Below are 19,975 nucleotides of genomic sequence, written 5' to 3'. Positions count from 1 at the left end.
TGCAGACAATTTGTAGGCTCTCTTCACAGAAGCTCAGCGAATCCAACGGGCTTCGCCCAAACCCACAACTGGAAACTGATGAAACGGACACGTCAGCTCGCGGCTTCCAACTCTTTCTTCTGTAACCGTTCCACCCTGTACGCCACGAAACCCAGAAGCCCAGCAAATGGCTCACCCAGGAGCTCAGAACGCGGCTCCTCGGCCTGCGCCTCACAGGGAACGCCCACGGGCGGCGCGGTTCTGCATCCTCCCAGCACAGACAGCACCTCCCACGTCTCCCCCGCCCCGGGAGGAGGGCTGCGCCTGCGCACAGTGCCATCTGGCCCAGGTTCCGGAAGCGGAAACCCAGGGGTCCAATCAACCACCCCCCAACACACCTGCACAGAAACTGAGGCTGTGCCCTCCGGACCCCACTCTGGCCCTCTCATTCGCTCCTTCACCCACTCTCTGAGTGGCCCCATGAGAGGCAGGGGAGTACACTGGTTAGGGAGCAGGGTCTAGAGCTAGACGACATGGGATTTTTAACCCTGGCTCAATCACTTATTAGTTGTAAGATCTTAGGCGACTTATTTAACCTCTTTGTGCCTTAGTTTCATTATCTGTATAATAGGGATAATAACAGCACCTCTGTTACAGGGTTGATGTACAGATTGCATGAATTAAATAAAGTACTCCAAACAGGCCAACACTCAATAAATGTTATCTGTCACCACCACTCCAGCTGCTATGAGTCCCCACTGGACACACTGATCCCATTTTGGTTAGCACCCCAATTTCTCACCGTCAGGCCTGGGCCTGAATTCAGGTGAACTTCTCCAAGTTCCCCACACCCAACCCTACAAAACCCTACAAAACAGCAATCTAGCCTCGCCCACTCTGCCATCAGAAACAAAACTGTCAAAGAGTGCGATGAGCTCCAGAACTTTCTTACTGAATGAATAAATGTGTTGGGAAGACTCTGTCCTTCACAATATATATTCTGGGAACACAGTGTTCTGGGCTGGAGCATCCTCTCTACCTGCTCTGTGAGTAAATCCACATTGTAGGCAGAATAATGACCCCTTTCCCCTCCCGCACCCAAGATGTCCACATCCTTTTCCCGGAACCTGTGACTACGTTACCTTACCTGGCAAAAAGGACTTTACCGATAGGAGTAACAAGGACATTGAGGTGGCAGATTTTCCTAGATTATCCAAGTAAACCCAATCTAATCAGGAGTCCTTAAAAGCAGAGAAACTTCCCCAGCTGTAGTGAATCAGAGAGATGGCAGTCAGAAAGATTCAGATCATTGCTGGCTTTGAACATCTTGAAAGGGGCTACAAACCAAGGAATGTGCGTGGTCTCTGGAAGCTGAAAAAGGCAAGAAAATGGATTTCCTCTGGAGCCTCCAGAGAGGAACGCAGCCCTGCTAATGGTTTGATGTTAAACCAGTGAGACCTGTGCTGGACTTCTAATCTCTAGAACTTTAAGATAATAAATCTGTACTGTTTAAGTCGCTAAGTTTGTGGTAACGTCTTACTGCAACAATAGAAAACTAACAGAGTCCCTCCCTCTGGATTCTCCTACTAGGGAAAGACCACAAGCCAGTATCCGGGCACTATGCCGTGGAATTAAGCAACAGAAAACCACATACTTCCTCACTAATTCATGCTTTCATCGAGTCACTCAATGAACTTCTGAAGCACCTGCCATATGCCAGGCACTGTTCTATGTGCTCCAGAAAACAACAGTAGAACAGAGAGAAACAGTTGGCTTCTGTTCCATGGAGCTTACGTCCCAGAGGTAAGAGAGAGAGACAGTAAACAGGCCAATCAAGAAATAAAACAATTTCAAACAGCGATAGGTGCTGTGAAGAAAATAAAACAAAATGAAGAGATAGAGAATGCTGGGGCAGAGCCAGGGGAAGGAAACCCCAGACTGGGTGGGAGGAAGGCTCTCTAAGAAATGACATTTGAGCTGAAATCAAAAAGGTACAAGGAGTCAGCGAGGCAAAGATCCAAGTCAGATCCTGAGCTGCTAACCCATGGCTGACCAAGGAGTGCTTACTGAGAAGGTAAAAGATGAAGTAGCCACTCTGAGAAACTGACGCAACTTCTTGCTCCAAAGAAAAGGACACCGTGTGAATTGCTTCGCTCATTTCCCTGTCCTCACTCTTCACAAGCATGACTTCTAAGGCTTTATTTTTTTTAACATACTTTATGAGCAGTGTAAAGGCAGCATTACCCCCAGAGTCCCTGATATCACTCAGTGCTCTCCTTATCTGAATATGGATGCGGTTAGATTCCTGGGACGGCTGGACTGCTCTCGTTGTCCTTGTGATGGATTTCCCTGTGGCTGGCTGTTTCCTCTATCAGTGACACTGGCTCCAGGACCAAATCCATTGCTCAGGTTCAGACCCAGATGGAGAGCCAGAGCCCATGCAGACGCAGCTGGCTCCCCTGCACACTTAATGAGGAGAAAAATATCAAAGTCTCTAGATGGTGAGTAAATGGGTAAACTTCTCTCTCCTGTCTTATCAGGTAGGAATGACGGTCTGTGCCATCCAAATCACACATACACACAACAAGCCACTCGATTTATCTATTATTGGTAAATGGTATCTTGCTCTGACATCTATGGTAAAATAGTGAAAGCCACTCCAATTTTGATGAAGGCTGTCGTAGTGTCATTAATTATGTCTCACAATTGCTCCTTTCATAGGTTCTTTATGAAGGTCAAGCTAGAATGGCCAAGCAATCTGTCTCAAGCCAGCGTTCCCAGACGTACACAAACAATCCCGAGCAGCGCGAGCCATCTTGTACACCTGCTAAGACTCTCTCCCACGTATACTCGGCCATGTGAGAAAGTTACAAAGGCGAGATATGCAAAACGATTCCAGTTCTAGAGCTATGCTACCCATTTTTGTTGTTTTATACGTTAACACAAGAAACTTACATATAGACTTCATATTGAGTGGAAAGCCTTTTGTGTTGGGGAGTTGGGGTGCAGGGTTAACACTTCACAATGATAATTCACTGACCCTGAGGATGGTGCTCAGATTTTAGAGCCAGAATATGAGTCTGATTTCCAACCCCACCATATAACAACCGTACGACCTTGAACAGGACGCACCTCTGACCAAGCATCAATCCTTTCTTCTCTATAGATTGAAGTCGAAAGAAACGCCCTTTCACCTGTCTCAGAGGGTTCTCACAATTCCAAAATGAGATGTACTTTGTGAACTAAATATAAGTGTAAACGCAAAGTCCCCCCCACCCCCCACCCCAGCCTCCTCGCTCATGGTGCTACAAATATGTTGCGTTTAAGGCAAAAGCCCAGGTCCCGGTTCTCCGTACTCCACCCAGGATTCCTCTCCTCAGTGACTCCCTATGAGATGCCCTGGTGCTTGTGGGCATGGCTGTTCCCGCACCTGAGAGCATTCCTCTCCTCTTCGCTGTGCTTTTCGTGGGCTCCACTGACCACTGTTACTCTGCCACCCACAAGTCACCATCGACCCCCCCCCCCCCCCACCAACAACATTCTCTGGACAAATAAGTTCCTCTAAAACGCCAACCTCCAGGCCCGGCCATCAGGGAAACCATTTCCACTCTCGGGCCTTGCTCTTTCAAAAAGGCACCACCAAGAAGACGTCGTTAGGCACTGAGACCAGTTCTTTGCAGGAACTGGAAAACTTTATCTTTAAGGGCCAGATAATAAATATTTTAGGCTTCAAAGGCTTAAGTAATGTATCTCTGTAACACGTTCTTCTTTGCTTTGTTTTTACAATGCTTTAAAACCCTAAAAACAATTCTTAGCCTTTCATCCTTACGAAAACAGTCACAGGCTGGATTTGTCCCGAGGGCCGGAGTTTGCCAACCCACGCCGTATGCCACAGTCTCGTTCATGCCAGAGCGTACTTGTTTGTGTGTGTGTGTGAGCAGGTGTCTTCTGTTGGTAAGGGGAGTTGAGGGGAAGCTAGTTAAGTCAGGAGAGGTACCTGGAGCCTCTGTTCCCTTGGACATCCAGGCTGTCGCTCAGTCTGGTCCCACGGGCAGATTTCTTCCCACGTGGCTTTCTCTCAGTCCAGCCTCTTTCGGGGAATTCTAAGCCATGGGAGAGATCAGTCCATGTCTGAGCTCCAGAAGTAAGCCAGGCTCCAGTCCTCACCCTGAGGGCTCCTGAGCGGTATGTAAATCAAGCATGTGGCTTCCATGCCCCCCGGAACATTCCGTGACAGAAGGCCGCTCTGCCCACAGCACATGGATGGAACCTGGCGGCTACAGTGACTTACGATACCATCCAGCCTGGTGAAAATGCATCACGGAGCCACCCAAAATAGTTTAGACATTTATAATCTGCTATGCTTCCTACCAAAAAAAGAAGAGGAGGGAAAGAGGAAGACTGCAGAATATTTCGCTTGGATGTCATTATATCAAACACTGTCACATAATCCAAAAGCAAAAGTACGATTCCCCACCATTCACAGTTTCTAAAGGAGAGAGAGTAGATTTGGTCTTCCTTTGGATGTTTTCTCCTCTTCAGAGAAAACTTAATTTCAGTTCTTCTTGATTCTCACATATATGCCGTTGAGTTAAGGCCTCCCCAAGTGCAGAGGGTGCCCATCTGCAAATTAGTACGTGACGCCACCTTGGCCCACAAAGGAGCTAGAAAATGGGGCCCCTTCGGCTCTGTGGCTCAGCACAGTTTGGTTACTGAAGGTGCCTCTGTCGGGGGATGAGTGGGGGGGCGGGTGGAAGGCACCTCTTACCCTGGCAGATCCAGCTGTGCCCAAGGACACCCGTGTGTGTGAGCAGAGCCAAAATGGCTTCTCACCCCGACTTATGTCCTTGCCAGGCTGCACGACAACACACAGAGGCCCCGACTTGGTCCGCGAGTCCGGATGAATTTAGCCCACTTTATGCAGCTACTAAGCACTACGCTGACACAGAAGCCGCTCATAATATTTATGGCGTTGACTATGCTGGTGCTGGCGCCATCACCGACTTGTCAGCTGGAGAGCCTTTGCTCGTTATCACTTAAGGAGGGCTGATTTTGAGAGGGACAGAGAGGGTAAAGCCGTCCACGGTGTGGGTAAGTTGCAGGAGGAGGGTGACTAATAGCCATGAAGATGAGCACAGAGAGAAGGGTAACTAGTAGAACAGAGCCGACAGCTGAAGCTGAGGATGGAAGCCTGATGCTGAACGCCTGGAGGTTTAAACTGAAAGAGGACTTCCTTCAACAGTGGGAAGGAAGGTTTGGGAAACCTTGTTTGCACTGATGAAAGAGGTACACAGCTGAGAAGCCAGGAGGCCGGTGATGAGGTTTCAGTCTCCCAGAGGGGAAAGAATAGACACAGGTGGGGGCCTGGTGATGTGTGAGGAGGAAAATCTGAAGCTGCCGGGTCAGAACCAGCGATAGGTTGGAAGCGGGAAGAGGGAAGGGCGTGGTGGAGTCAGGGCTGACTGGAGTTCCTGGCCCAGGAAACGACTGATGGCTGTGTTTTGGTTGCCAAGGCAACAGGCCTAAATGGCAGCCGGAGAGGCCTCAGAGTCTCTCTCTGGGATCCTCCTGCCGTGGGTCATGCTGTACAGACCTGATGTTCTTCCATCAAACGTACAATACGTACTCTTGTTGCGTGAGGTGTGTGTATCACCTGAAAGGACTCTCCCTCCCCGTCGTATCAGGATGCTGTGGGTTGCAATCATGCTTCAGAAACATATTTTTCAGCATTGTTAGGGGAAACAAACATCTGTGACAACTAATCCGAACCCATTCATAGGAAAGATAAATACAAGCATTCTAACCTGTAGCATTATATGTAACTTCCTTAAACACGGAGAACGTTACAGCAGAGCTCTACCTTTCCAGCAGAGAATGTACTCCGTATCTTCCTCTAGAAACTAAAGATACTACATATAAATTTGAAATCATATATCTCTTCAAAGCATTAATTTTTAACAAGGCCAAAATTGCTAACAACCAGGGAAAGTACCGATTGATAAATTATGTGCTCGGTACATAGTATACATTGTGAATTTGCATGCATATTAAATGCAAATGACTAGAAGAGCATAACACTAAGGCTTCAAATTTATACGTGCAAAAGACAGTAAATCCTAACATTAAAGTTCTTCCCAGAAAACATTAACTCCCCACATCCCATGCAATGGCTGCACAGTCAGGGGAGTGGTCTCAGTACAGAGTTCAGGAAGAGTATAAAACTTGTATCACCCATGCCACCCACTCACCAGACAGAGCAGACAAGACCGTCTGCATCCCGTGCGACAGAAGCAAGGTGCTGGTGCTGCCCAGCTTTTCAAAGTTTTTTTTTTCTCTTTTTTTTTTCGTAATTTGACAGGAAAAAAGGTACCACCAAAACTGCCACTTTTGAATCACTAAGAAAATCTTTCTTCGTTGTAAAGATTTCAACATTGAGGAAACGGGACAAAACACAGCTAACTTTGCTCTTCCACCAAAGTAAAAATCAGAGGTATGGGATGTCAACTTGGTAGGCTTTGGTGCCCAGTTATTTGGTCCAACACAAGTCCAGCTGTTGCTATAGAGGCATTTTTGTAGATATAATTCACAGTATCCCTCAGTTAACTTTAGGTGAAGGTGAGTACCCTGGATAATCTGAGTGGGCCTCATATAATCAAGTTGAAGGCCTTAGGAGCAAAAACTGAGTTTCCAGGAGAAAAAAGAATTCTGCCTGAAAACTGTAACATAGAAATCCTGCCTAGGGCTTCCCTGGTGGCACAGGGGTTAAGAAGCCGCCTGCCAATGCAGGGGACACGGGTTTGAGCCCTGGTCCGGGAAGATCCCACATGCCGCGGAGCAACTAAGCCCGTGTGCCACAACTACTGAGCCTGCACTCTAGAACCCATGAGCCACAACTACTGAGCCCGTGTGCCACAACTACTGAAGCCCGTGGGCCTAGAGCCTGTGCTCCCCAACATGAGAAGCCACTGCAATGAGAAGCCCGCACACCGCCACGAAGAGTAGCCCCTGCTCGCCGCAACTAGAGAAAGCCCGCGCGCAGCAACGAAGACCCACTGCAGCCAAGAATAGAATAAATAAAATAAATTAATTTTTAAAAAAGCCAAGAATAGAGTAAATAAAATAAATTAATTAAAAAAAAAGAAATCCTGCCTAAGTTTCCAGCCTGCTGACTTGCCCTACAGATTCCAGATTCAAGGCTACGACATCAACTCCTGCCTGCTGGCCACCCCTATGAGTTTCAGACTTGCCAGCTCCCACAGTTATGTGAACCAATTACTTAAAATAAATATACTATATGTACATACACACAGGCGTAGATGCGTGCATATCTATTGATTCTGTTTCTCTGCAAAACCCTGACTGATACAAGACTCAAAGGGATTTCCCACTTAGAACAAAGTGTTCAGTATTATAATCCATCCTGGTGGTTCGTTGAGTGCTGCTTGATTTTGATTACAATGTAAAAATCAATGTATTCTCTTCTCAAAATTTTTTATTGGGAGACATATAACATTATGTTAGTTTCGGATGTACAACATAATGATTCAATATACGAATATATTACAAAACGATCACCATAAGAAGTCTGGTTAACATCCATCATCACACATAGCTTTTCTTGGGACGACAACTTTTAAGATCTACTCTCTTAGCAATGTTCAAATGTACAATACACTGTTATTAACTAGAGTTACCATGTTCTACACTACATCCCCACGACTTATTTATTTTAGAACTAGAAGTCTGTACCTTTTGACCACTTTCACTCATTTTGTTAAAATAGCTCCACCACTATGGAGTACAGGACTTTCTTGAAAATTTCCTTCCTGATACTCATTTAAAGATTTCTCACTCTAAGAGGCTGACTCTAAGAAGAAGAATGGGGAACTATATTTGTAAAAGAGGCTCATGAAAATCTTTCTGGTGGCTGAACATCTGCTCAGCAAGGCTGCTTTGGGGGCTCGCCTTGCTGTATTTATATTGTGAATTCTCTGTGGATGCTAAGTCTTGGGGGATGGAACTGTCCCCTCATTTATGGCCTAAAAGCACATGTCATACGATCAGCTCCAATGAAGCAAATATCCCTGTCAAGTTCAGATCAATTTCACGGGTTTAATGCCACTCTGACTGCTCCTTCTCTGTCTCCTTTCCTCCCTTGGCCTCAAAAGGCAGCTTACTGTGTGTGCTCTCCAACCTCGGCTCTTCCCATCTCCTCTGTGAGACCTGGAATGCTTATCCCCACACCCGGATCCAATTACTGTGTGTGCGCAGCCCATCCCGGGCCTGTGCTCCCTTCCCGACAGCTAACTCTTCTCACACCCCTTTATTTATTGACGACTGTAGGATCTCCCGGGAGTGGGAGGAATGAGGGAAAGGGTCGTAGCACGTCCAAAGGAGAACCGACCAAATTTTCTATCTTTTGCAAACTGTTCCATTGCCACGGTTCCATGACCTGTAAGCGGGGAAGAGAACTGATCTATTCTAGCAGGCATCTGGACGTCTGCTGTATATAATCTTTTGGATACGCCCTCTTTTTTTTTCGGACCAGTAGGGATGGGAGGAGTTCTCCGAGGCAGCCCCCCAGCCTTGACTGAAAGCTCTCAGTAAGCTCTCCTCATCTTCCGTCTTCTCTATCAGTCCTGTCACCAAGGCCAATCTCTTCTCCTTCTCCCTTCCTCACTGCAGCTCTTCTCACTATGTGCCTGCCTTCTCCCTCTTCTGAGTTACTGTATAACCCACAGCAAGAATCACCTCCCCCAATATACACTACCAAATGTAAAATAGATAGTGGGAAGCAGCTGCATAGCACAGGGAGATCAGCTCGGTGCTTTTTGACCACCTAGAAGGGTGGGATAGGGAGGGTGGGAGGGAGGGAGACGCAAGAGGGAGGAGATATGGGGATATATGTATACATATAGTTGATTCACTTTGTTATACAGCAGAAACTGACACACCGTTGTAAAGCAATTATACTCCAATAAAGATGTTAAAAAAAACAAATTACCTCCCCCAAATGTCACTTTGATCAATCATGTGACATGTTGCCAAGTGTTCCAAACGTTTCTTCTGAAATTAAATTTCAGCCCCGGATCTCAAGTCCACCAGCTGACTCCCTGCTTTCCCCTCACTCTCCTCCTTTCTAGCTGTGCCCCCAGCTCACAGGCCCCACCCCTGTGCCCTGCCCCCTCTCTGCTCTCCAGAAGGCGCGGCTAACCCTTCTCTCTTAAGACCCCTCCCCTAATACGTTCCTGCTCTCCTCTGAATCTCTACTCCGAAGGAATTCCCTTAACATTAAAAAATAACCCCTGTTTTTCACAGGGAAAATTCAAGAGGTGATGGGGCTTCTGGATCCCACATCCCAGATAACTAACTCACTATGGTTTTCCACCATTCCTGATTCAGATCCTGAGGTTGGGGCTCACGTACAGCTCACATCCAGGAAATCCTGGGGCAAAAAGTAACTACCTGAGTAATAACTTGCTTGGTTTCATCTGAAATCACCCCTATTTGTTCCGTCCTCGGAACAAAGTCTCAAATGAGAAACCTCCCCCGAATTTAACCTTTCCTCTCGGCAAATTCTCTTAGACACGGAAACTAATCTACACAAGTATTATTAGGCATGCGTATCAGAATATATTTCCCATTGTGATTTGTGCACATGTTACATACAGTTATGGATGTATTTTTGGAAAATTGGTTTTTTAATATTTAATAGCCATTAAACGGGTAAAATAATACTCTGCTCCTTATGGAACAGTGAAAAGTCATCCTAGCACTTTTTGCAAGTATTTGCAACTGTAATCAGTAATGCAGGCAGAGAGAATGCCAATGGTTTTCAATCATCACTGGTAAAAATGTAAATTCTTTAAAATTAAGACTCTGAAGTTCACCTGCATTAATCGACTGCTAATGCAAGCTGGGACTATTTTCTAGGATTCTGAGTGGCTTAACATCATCGAGACATGTCACAAGCTCCATCCAAGTTATTCAGTACATACATACCATGCATTATTCTGAACCTCTCAGAAGACGAAACAAGGAGAGGCAATGAGAGTGTCTGAAGAACAAAAGGAAAAATGAAGCACAGAGACCTCAGGCTAAAAGTATAAAACCCTTGAGAGGGTTTTAAGGACATTTTAGAGGCCTGAAAAATGAGAACAAATCAGCAGGCCCATTAACTCAGCAGCGAATTAAAGCACCACTGTTTCCAATTTCAGCCTTGAATATGGAGGGCACCAAATGGACCACGTTCTGCTTCCCCTCGGTAGGGAGAGTGAGAAGTCACCGCTCTGTATTCTTAACTGCCTTTCTTCTTTCCCAGCTTAAAAATTTAGTGCAAGAGTGACTATCCATTTCCTAACTCTTCTCCTAAAACATTATTACTAACTTCCCTAGGACCACGTTAAAGGGACAGCAAGAAAATGAACAATCGGAGATTCAAAACACAAGTTCTATTCCCCATTAAGTTCAACTTCTCTTCTTCCTTTTAGAAAAAGATGAAGTTTACTATCTTCAGATGTATTGTTCTTTACCTTCATACTTGAGACAAAATGGTAAAATACAGCATGTGGTTAATCCACAAACTGAAGAGCCTCTGAATTTAAGAAGTGGGCCATATTCCACAATTACATATATTTTATCGTCTCGCCTCATGGAAACGGGGTTCAATGCAGCTCCTTCCAATCCCCGGATGAAGTAAAAGGTCTGGAAGATCTAATACGACCACATGAGAGATATTCCTTGAGAATCAATTTGTATTTACGCCAATTTGTTCGTAACACAGTCTCACCTGTTAAGCAGTGCCAGGCCCGCAGGTTAACTGCTTACAACTTTTTAAGTCATCATTTGGGACTCTGCTTCCACATCTAGAAATCAGCGCATCCCAGCCGGTAGGTCTCAGCACACCGCTGTGCTGTGACTTGGTTCCAGGTTTGCTATGAGGTCCTGACACCCCTCAGCCTCAGAGAAGAAGGTGGGGCCCCGTGTAGCTGGAGAGGTCACAGCTGGCCATCAGCTTCCCCAGAGTCCAAAGGCACAGTCCCCACTGCTCTGCTGAGAAGCACTGCATGTCCAGGGACACCCATGTTAACAGGCCGCTGCAGAAGGCACTACTGCCCTTCCGGAGAAGCCGTCCATGCAGCTGGGGGAGGCATTTGCATTCCAGACGTGCAAGGTACAGCTGGCTGTAGGTGGGCCTCTAGCAAGTTGGGGAGGGGGAACTGGTGGGCAAAGCTCTTGGTATCAGCTCCCCAAGTTCTCTCTTTATGGGTTTCAGAAACTTCTTTCCACTGGGGGCTAATGTGCCCTTTCACTGGCATCCAAGCTACCTATGGGGTGACTGCTCTGACAATGAACACGCATTTTACCAATTAGGGGTCCCGTCATCATTCTTAATTACTTCATAGAAAAAAAATTCAAAGGGCAGTATCGGAGTATTGCATTTATAGAGCAAAGAAAATGATGAAAGCTGTTGGATTTTTTAAACATAATCTTAACTGCTGTAAAATTTGGAATAGTGGTGAAACAGCTTGAATATTTCTTAATCGATGCTTGTGTAGTATCTGACAGGGACTAATATGAATTCCAAGAGGAGAATCACTGACATCTTGATCAAGAATTCTATTTAGCTATTTAGGCAAATAGCAATGTGAAAAGAAGTTATGTTCATGAAAGCAAATTCAGGTTTCTCATTAGAAAATCTGAAAAGATTTCATTTGGAAGTTTCTTAGCTATACAATAGTCCCCAAATGGATGTCCCCAGCTTACTATGTTTCTAAGTTATCTGTTCCTATGTGCGCCACATTGAGGCGAAATTGAGAACTGATTTTAATAACATGCTTGTATCACTATTTCTTGGTTTTTCAATTTTAGGCGTTACCTATTGGCCTTCCAATAAGGAAGATGAGGGTTGGTTGGTTGGTTGGTTTTCATCCACCTATATTTGTCCCATGTTCCTATCCTCAGAATTCTAGCACAATTTTGGTTATATTAAATACCCATTTTAAATCATTATAGCTACAGAGACATTATTAGTATCTGAGTCATGTAATATTCTATGATTACATTTCCTTTTCTGCATTCCTTTTTCTCCTTCCTGTTACATTTCATTGAAATGTTTCATTTCAATGTAACAAATCAGTGTTACATTTCACTTTGGTTAGTTTCCTTATATAATTATCCTGAGGTTATCCCCAAAGCAGCCCCCAGATTTGTAAATCTCCTCTCAGTAGGAATAGATCAGGTGTTTTATCAATTTCATCATCTTCAAGTGGTCTCTCCTGAAGCTCTCTACCTACTCCTGTTGAGATCAGTGGATCGCTTGTCCCTCTGCACAGCTGGCTCTTACATTGGTCCCGTCTCTGGGATCTGGGGTCTTTTTGGTTTACCCTGTCATTTATTGGAGCACATCATATAGTGTTGTCAAGTTTTATGACCATGTACTGGTATTACCTTTTAATTGGGAACCTCCTATCTTTGGTTGGGGAAGATTGTGTTGAATTATTCCTTTGACGGTTTTCTGTCCTCTGTTTTCTATATTCTCTCAAGCTGGTGCTGCTGTTTTTGGACGTTGGACCTCATGAACCAATCTTATAAATTTCTTATTTTTTCTATATTATTTTCTATTCTTTCTCTTTTACTTCACATTCTGGGAGATTTCCTTAACTTTATCTCCCAACCCTTATAAAGTCTCTTCTGTTTCACAGTTGTAATATCACACCTTATCTATCTGAAGATACAAATGATTTTCTTTTTTTAAGATGTTTTCTTCCTGCAAAGGTTCTGTTTTCCTCCAAGTTGCTTTTTTTCCGTTTGCATGTTTTAGTTTCTGTCTCTCATAATAGAGACTTTCCGTAAATGTCTGATGATCCTTGGCTGTCTGCTGGTAATTTTTGGTGAGGCCCGAGAGAGTCAACAGGAAGGTTTTGTGTGTGGGGAGGGGGGTTGATTTGAGACTTATTTTAGGATTGTTCTAGTTAGGCCTCTTCTTTGGGAACCCCTGATGTCAGTATCCTCGAGTTGTTTTTTTGTTTTTTTGTTTTTTGTTTTTTTTGCTGTGCGCGGGCCTCTCACTGTTGTGGCCTCTCCCGTTGCGGAGCAACAGGCTCCGGACGCACAGGCTCAGCGGCCATGGCTCACGGGCCCAGCCGCTCCGCGGCATGTGGGATCCTCCCGGACCAGGGCACGAACCCGCGTCCCCTGCATCGGCAGGCGGACTCTCAACCACTGTGCCACCAGGGAAGCCCCCATTCCTTTGTTCTTATAGATATGTAACTTAAAAAAAAAAATCCCTTAAGTGTCACTTTAATCGTGTTTCAGGAAGTGCCAGGAACTAAATAAAACATGTACCATCTTTAACCTGAAACCTATTAGTCATTCTTCATCCTTTCACGTTGACATTGAAATGGGGATTACTCGATTTAAAAAAAAAAAAAATTTTTAACCATTTAGACAAGACCCAATGTTCAGGTAGAATAGGAAGTAGGGAAAAGAGAAATTTGGGGTGAAACTGAATTTAATAATTGTATGTTTTCTGTAAACAAGGATGTCACATTGTCCCAACGATGTGAAATAAAAATATGTCCGTATTTCAGAGCAGCCTTTAAAAATTCTCAAAAAGGTTAAATATTAAAGAGGTCCTTGAGTGGATAATTGGCCTAAAAAAGGGTATCTGGAGGGGGGAAAACCATGACAGAAGAGTGGAATGGTAAGAGGCAAACTCAATGGAGGAAAAAGGACTTAAACTCAGTTTCGAAGAATAAACGTTACAAACATTTCTACTGTACAGTCTGCGTGATGTGTGTTAGATACAAAGTGATCAGTTGATGGAGAAACAAGATTTATTTAATGCAGACTAAGGCAGAAAGGAAAAAAAGCTCTTCTACTTAAAATACAGCTGCTTTAAGTTTTTACTCTCAGTTTTTCACCATAGCGGGTCATTACGATGTTGAAATCATTTTTTAAAATACCAGTTTAGTTCACTACAAACTTGTGAAAAGGGATACAGTGAAATATACTTTTCAGTGATGTTCAGGTTTTGAAGTTACACTCCTGTGGATACTGAAAACATCATTATCATTGAAATACCTGCTGGTAAAACAACCTTGTTACCGTGTGCCTGCAACTCTCTAGTTCCTAACACCATTCATCTCACTGAAATAAACGTCTTCACAGCACGATTCTTGGTAACATACAGTTTTAAGGACTATCACGATTGCCTTGGGCAGACTGACTCTAATTGGATGGATCTACATATGAGAAGAAGAATTCCAAGGGGAGCATTGTGCCCGTTTGAAAATGGGATGATGCGGTGCAGAGACCAATCTGCCTTCCGCCTCGGGCCTGAGTAGGGGCAGGTGGGAGTTCAGTGTGGATAGGCTGTGGGAGAAGTCCAAACGCAGAAGCTCTGTGGGGTGGGGAAGGGACTCTAAAGCATTAATGAGCCTGTAACTTGGGAGACAAAGGGGAGACAGTGAAGTTTTCTGAAGAGGCAGTAATGTCATCAAAGAGATATTTCTCAAAATCATGTAATCTGCCAGTGCCCTACAGGGCCGAAAACCAAGTCACAGGCCACTGGTCAGACCCTAAGTAATACAGAGACCCAAGGTCACGCGAGGCTGGCCTGGGCTGCCCGGCAACTGACGTGTGAGAGAACTCACTGCAGAGATCAACGAAATTGAATCATCTCTACTTAGAGTACGACAGACACAGTCCGTCGAGGAAAAGGGATGGGACTGAATTAGTACCGACGAAAGGACTTACACTGAAGTAGTGTTTCAACTAAATCCATGGTCTGCTTTGGCTTTTAATTCAAGAAACGTTTCCTGAACATCTACTACGTGCGAGGCAGACGGGCTCTGCTCATCGCTTTGTCTCGTTACCTTATAAGCTGAATGTAAAAAATTCCAGCTAATTGGTTTCACAGACCGATGGATGTTCTTCTGTAAAAACAAGATTGATTCTTTTATAGACAGCAATACTAATTCTTCCATTATGTTCTTCCCTCCCGGTGCAGAGCCGAATGGACTTTAGGGCCAACTCGATACGAAGAGCAGAAGAGAGGCATTAAGAGAACAAGGTCCATTAGGCCCAATATTGCCTCAATTACCTTAACTCCATTATTCCTGTTCATATTATTCCTTTAATCGATCTCTCCTTTCAGTTATTCATACTTACCCCTGTCAAAATCACAAGTAATAGGATTATGGTCTTTTGAGCTCAGTGGCAGCAGACTTTCAATATATTTATATGCATATTTATATAAATATATATTTATGTTTCTGAAATTGTGATTGTCTCCAGATCTGCAATGGAGAAGTCTTAAATTGAATCAAGTCTTCCAGAGGCCATCTCTTAGAAAGATGCAGAGCTTCTTAATGCAATATAGGTGCTTTTACCTGTTTTGTCATTTGTCGCTCGCTGTCAAGACCAGGCACACATGGCTTAATGGCTTTCTAAGTCTCTTCTTCCCATGTCTCAGCCTTAGGGCGGTTTAACTAGTTTTCAAAGTGGACCGCTTTTCTGTCCATATCCCAGCTTTCTGTTTAATGTAATCCTTCTCCCTTCACCGACAAGTATTCTGCCCTGCAAGAGTGTCATCTGGACCTTACATTAACCACTGCCTCTTCCATACGACAAGTAATCAACCCCTCGGTTCCACCTCTGTAGCAGCCTTACAAATTAAAGGAACTCTGTTTTCCCTCCACTCTTAACGAACGTCAATGCAGCATTTATAATATGTAAGTTTGTGCACTTTGAGTACAAACAGGACACGTAATAGGATGTAGGCCGTTTCCTCTGCACCTGCCAGCCCTTCTGAGAGTGTTAGAGAACTAACCCATGAGATAAGAGAGGCATGTGACACTGTGATGGGAGGAGGACATTGAAAGGTCCCCTGCAGTGAGGAAGGGGTAAATTACTCATGAGTGGAGAAAAGTTTCATAAAGGGGATGGATTTGAGTGACGTCCTGAAGGATGGGGGCTTCTGCAGATGGAGGCTGGAAGGACAAAGGAACAAACTCTGTGTGAGAAGCAAAGCAGGCGAGTGCAGCCAGGACAGATGATTTACGGAGTAAATGACCCAGCATTTATGGGGCATATACCCTTCAAAAACCATAATTCAAAAAAGAGCCAAGTACCACAAAGTTCATTGCATCTCTATTTACCATAGCCAGGACACGGAAGCAACCTAAGTGTCCATCGAAAGATGAATGGATAAAGAAGATGTGGCGCATATATACAATGGAATATGACTCAGCCATCAAAAGGAATGAAATTGAACTATTTGTAGTGAGGTGGATGGACCTAGAGACTGTCATACAGAGTGAAGTAAGCCAGAAAGAGAAAAACAAATACCGTATGCTAACACATATATATATGGAATGTAAAAAAAAAAAAAAAAAGGTTCTTATGAACCTAGGGGGCGGGACAGGAATAAAGACACAGACGCAGAGAATGGACTCGAGGACACGGGGAGTGGGAAGGGTAAGCTGGGACGAAGTGAGAGAGTAGCATGGACATATATACACTACCAAACGTAAAATAGATAGCTAGTGGGAAGCAGCCACATAGCACAGGGGGATCAGCTCGGTGCTTTGTGACCACCTAGAGGGCTGGGATAGGGAGGGTGGGAGGGAGACGCTAGAGGGAGGGGATATGAGGACAGATGTATATGTATAGCTGATACACTTTGTTATACAGCAGCAACTAACACACCACTGTAAAGCAATTATACCCCAATAAAGATGTTAAAAAAAAGAGAGAGAGAGAGAGGGCTCTGAGCTCTTCGAGAGCCAGGTTAGGAAGCCCTGACTTCCCTCTAGCAGCAGTGAGGCGTTTGGCAGGAGATAAGCCTGCTAACACAGGCAGCCTCCTTGCAAGGTGCAGGATGAACCCGAGGCAACGACAGGTTGCAGACCTGAGATGGAAGGAAGGCTCACAGTATGTAAGGGGACCTTCTCCATCGATGCCTACTTTCCCGCGGAGCCTCAGCCAGCCCTACACCCTCCCTCCCACCTCACGCTCCAGCAACGTCGCCCAAACAGCGAGCGGTACACACCCACCCTGCTCCCCACACCTCCCTGCTAGGCCGCCCACCCTTTCTCCTTTAGAATGTTCTCTCTCCACCACACGGGTCCATCTGGCAAGGTTCTTACTCTTTTCAATGTCCACTCAAATGCCACCTTATCTTTGAAGCACTTCCTGACTTCCCCAAGCCAACTCCGTTGCTCTTTTCCCTGTGTGTGCGGAGCACACAGTACAGAGCCCCAACACAGCAACAATTTCTGCACGACCATCTCCCACCTAAATTGTGACCACCTTGATGCTATCCCCAGAGCCATTTCTGGCACATGTGAGAAGGACAATACTTGCACGGATGAGTGAGTGAATGAGCAAATGAACAAACTGAATGGTCTTATAAACAAACAAAAACACAAGGAAGGAAAAGCCATGAAAATGATGGTCATACATGAAAAGCGGAAAAGAAAGTGAAAATATGAAAGAATTATAGAAAACCTGATAGAGCTTAGTGAGAGCCAAATGTCAGGGCAGCAAGACATGGAGAAGTATGCCAAGCTTCTGAGTTCTCTGCCGGAAGCCCTCTGCTCTTCTTCATGACTCCTATGTTACCAGCTTAAAAGCTCTGAGTATAAACTTACAGATTTAAAAGAAACAAAAAAAGAACCAACCGTCAGGAGACAGGCAGGAAAAGAACCCAAAGAGAACAAACACGAAGATTCGTATCTTACCCGTGTGCAAGTATTTTCTGAGAAAGTCTGATAGAATCTTGATTCAAGGTATCATTTCTTTAATTAAAATGTCTCCCATGTATCATCGAAACACTCCAAAATTTCAGAGGCCTTAAAACTACCGTGTTAATTATTAACTAAAATAGCATATAAAGCATTTCCCCTTTTTTTTAAAAGTCAGAGTTTCACAGTGAATATGCATATTATTATCAATTCCACGAAACAGGTATATCTGAATTTTCAGAAATCTCAGATTAGAGAAACTGGAAAGTGCAAAATGGAAGAGGGGAAAAGACTTGGCAACAATAAGTTAGTTTTTAGTTTTCAAGACACTTGAGGTTTCATTTCTGGTTTATTTCTCTTTAATGGTAGAGAAGTGTTAGGTACACACAAAATAACCTAGTTATTAAAATAAGATTTATTAGAATGGTATAATTGTAGCAGTGCCACTTTAGGGTACTAAACAAGCTGTTTAAGGACTGTTTAACAACCGAGATGCAATTGCTCACTGAACTCGACACGTCACCATCAAAGAGCTCTTCCACCATCACTCTGATATGGTCGCTGTGTGACAAAAACAAATTGTTTGACTTTTAATTTAGGCCTGTAGACATTCTCACACACCAAACGAGGGGATTCACTTGGAAGTTATTACAGAAGGACAGTAAGCACTTGTAATAGAGGGTAGTCAGCACTTCAATAAAATGGAAAAGACAAGCAAGCAGTGGAGGTGCCAGGATGAAGTTATACAACCGTGTACGATGGCATTTGGTGGAACCGTGCCTGCAGGCATCACACACACCACAAAAATCTGCCTTGTGATTCACCAGTTTTGTTAGGACTAACGTCAGCATGAAAAAGGCTAACATGAATTTTTATTTTCATTTTCATTTTCTACTGCCCGTCATCATCTTATAACGCCAGTGCTGTCTAGGCCAACACTATCCCTCGGCCATGGGATGGCCTGCAGCCCCACCCCCAGGAACAGGAAAGCTTCCGTGGGGTTGGGAAGCCTGGAAGTCAATTATCCCAGCCCACGTGATGTCCAGCCTTGGGGGGCCCAGGTGGGAGCCACACAGTCTGTATCTAGATGTCGGCCTGCTCACCTGCAGCACTAACCCGGGGCCTGAGATCAATTCACAGGGTCTCTAAAGATGCCTGCTTCATTCCCAGGACCAAGTCCCCACTGGCCTTGGACTTCTCCCAGCAGGAGGCTTCCTTTTGGGGCAGAAAGGTAATCCTCTCCTGGAAGTCACAGTAGATACGTCCAGAAAGCTCTACCCTTGCAGGAAATAAGGATTTTCTAAATAAACATCTCTGAGGAACGGATCATTTAAGTGCTATCTTGAGACCAGGATCCTCACATGTTACCGATACTCAAATCTTAAGCAACACGCAAAAGACCATTGCTAATAATTTCTACCCGGGGAAGCACAGAGAAGAGAGAAGACACAACGGGAGCAGACCTGTTTCAGGACTGCATTTAGAGATGAGAGCTCTGGAACAGACATTAAATTTAATAAGCCCAAAGTGATGCAGCTGGAAAGAAAGAATAGCCCGGCTAAGTATGATTGCAATGGTATTGAATTAGCTGGAAAGATATCTTGATGTCCTGATAGAGGTGGCGTGTAAATTGTCAGCCTGCCATGCGGTAGAGAAAGCGGGCCTGGCTCACAGAGAGGGCTACAGTTTAGAAAAGGTCTACTTGCGCTTACTTTTAAAGGAAAGCTCGTGTCCCGTTTAGGATGTTGTTGAACTGGGACTATCCTAAAAGTAAGAGGTCACTGAGGATAAGGGAGCAGAAGAGCTGCCCACCTCTGGTCACTGCACTTTGCTTTTGCCAAATGAATCTGGCCACGGTCATTATGGTCTTTGCCATTCACTCGTTCAACCAATATTAAGCGACAAGCTTTGTGCTAGTTTCTTTAGGGAAAACCAAGAGGAACGAAGTCCCCTTCCCTTAGATAGTGTTATGGGTTGAATTAGGTGTGCCAAAAAGTGTGTGGAAGTCTTGATTAAATGTGGCCTCATTTAGATGTAGAATCTATGCAGATGGTCAAATTATGATGAAGTCATTAAAGGAGTCCCTAATCCAAGACGACAGGTGTCTTTAAAAGGGCAGAAATTTGAACACAGAGATAAACAATGCGAAGACACAGGAAGAAGATGGCCGTTCGTAGGCCAAGGAACACCTGAGGCTACCAAAAGCTAGGAGAAAGGCATGGACCATATTCTGCCTCACAACTCTC

At 44.6% G+C, this 19,975-nt stretch overlaps 1 protein-coding gene across 6 annotated transcripts in view; it reads right to left on the bottom strand.

The window, feature by feature from the left end:
• ENOX1 (ecto-NOX disulfide-thiol exchanger 1) overlaps positions 1-19,975 on the bottom strand; it is a 622,833-nt gene that overhangs the window by 447,662 nt on the left and 155,196 nt on the right. The window lies entirely within an intron of this gene.

The sequence above is a fragment of the Phocoena sinus genome, chromosome 18 (assembly GCF_008692025.1).
Source record: "Phocoena sinus isolate mPhoSin1 chromosome 18, mPhoSin1.pri, whole genome shotgun sequence".
NCBI lineage: Eukaryota > Metazoa > Chordata > Mammalia > Artiodactyla > Phocoenidae > Phocoena > Phocoena sinus.
Note: the sequence above shows the minus strand (reverse complement) of the source record. Positions and strands in the feature narration are given on the sequence as shown.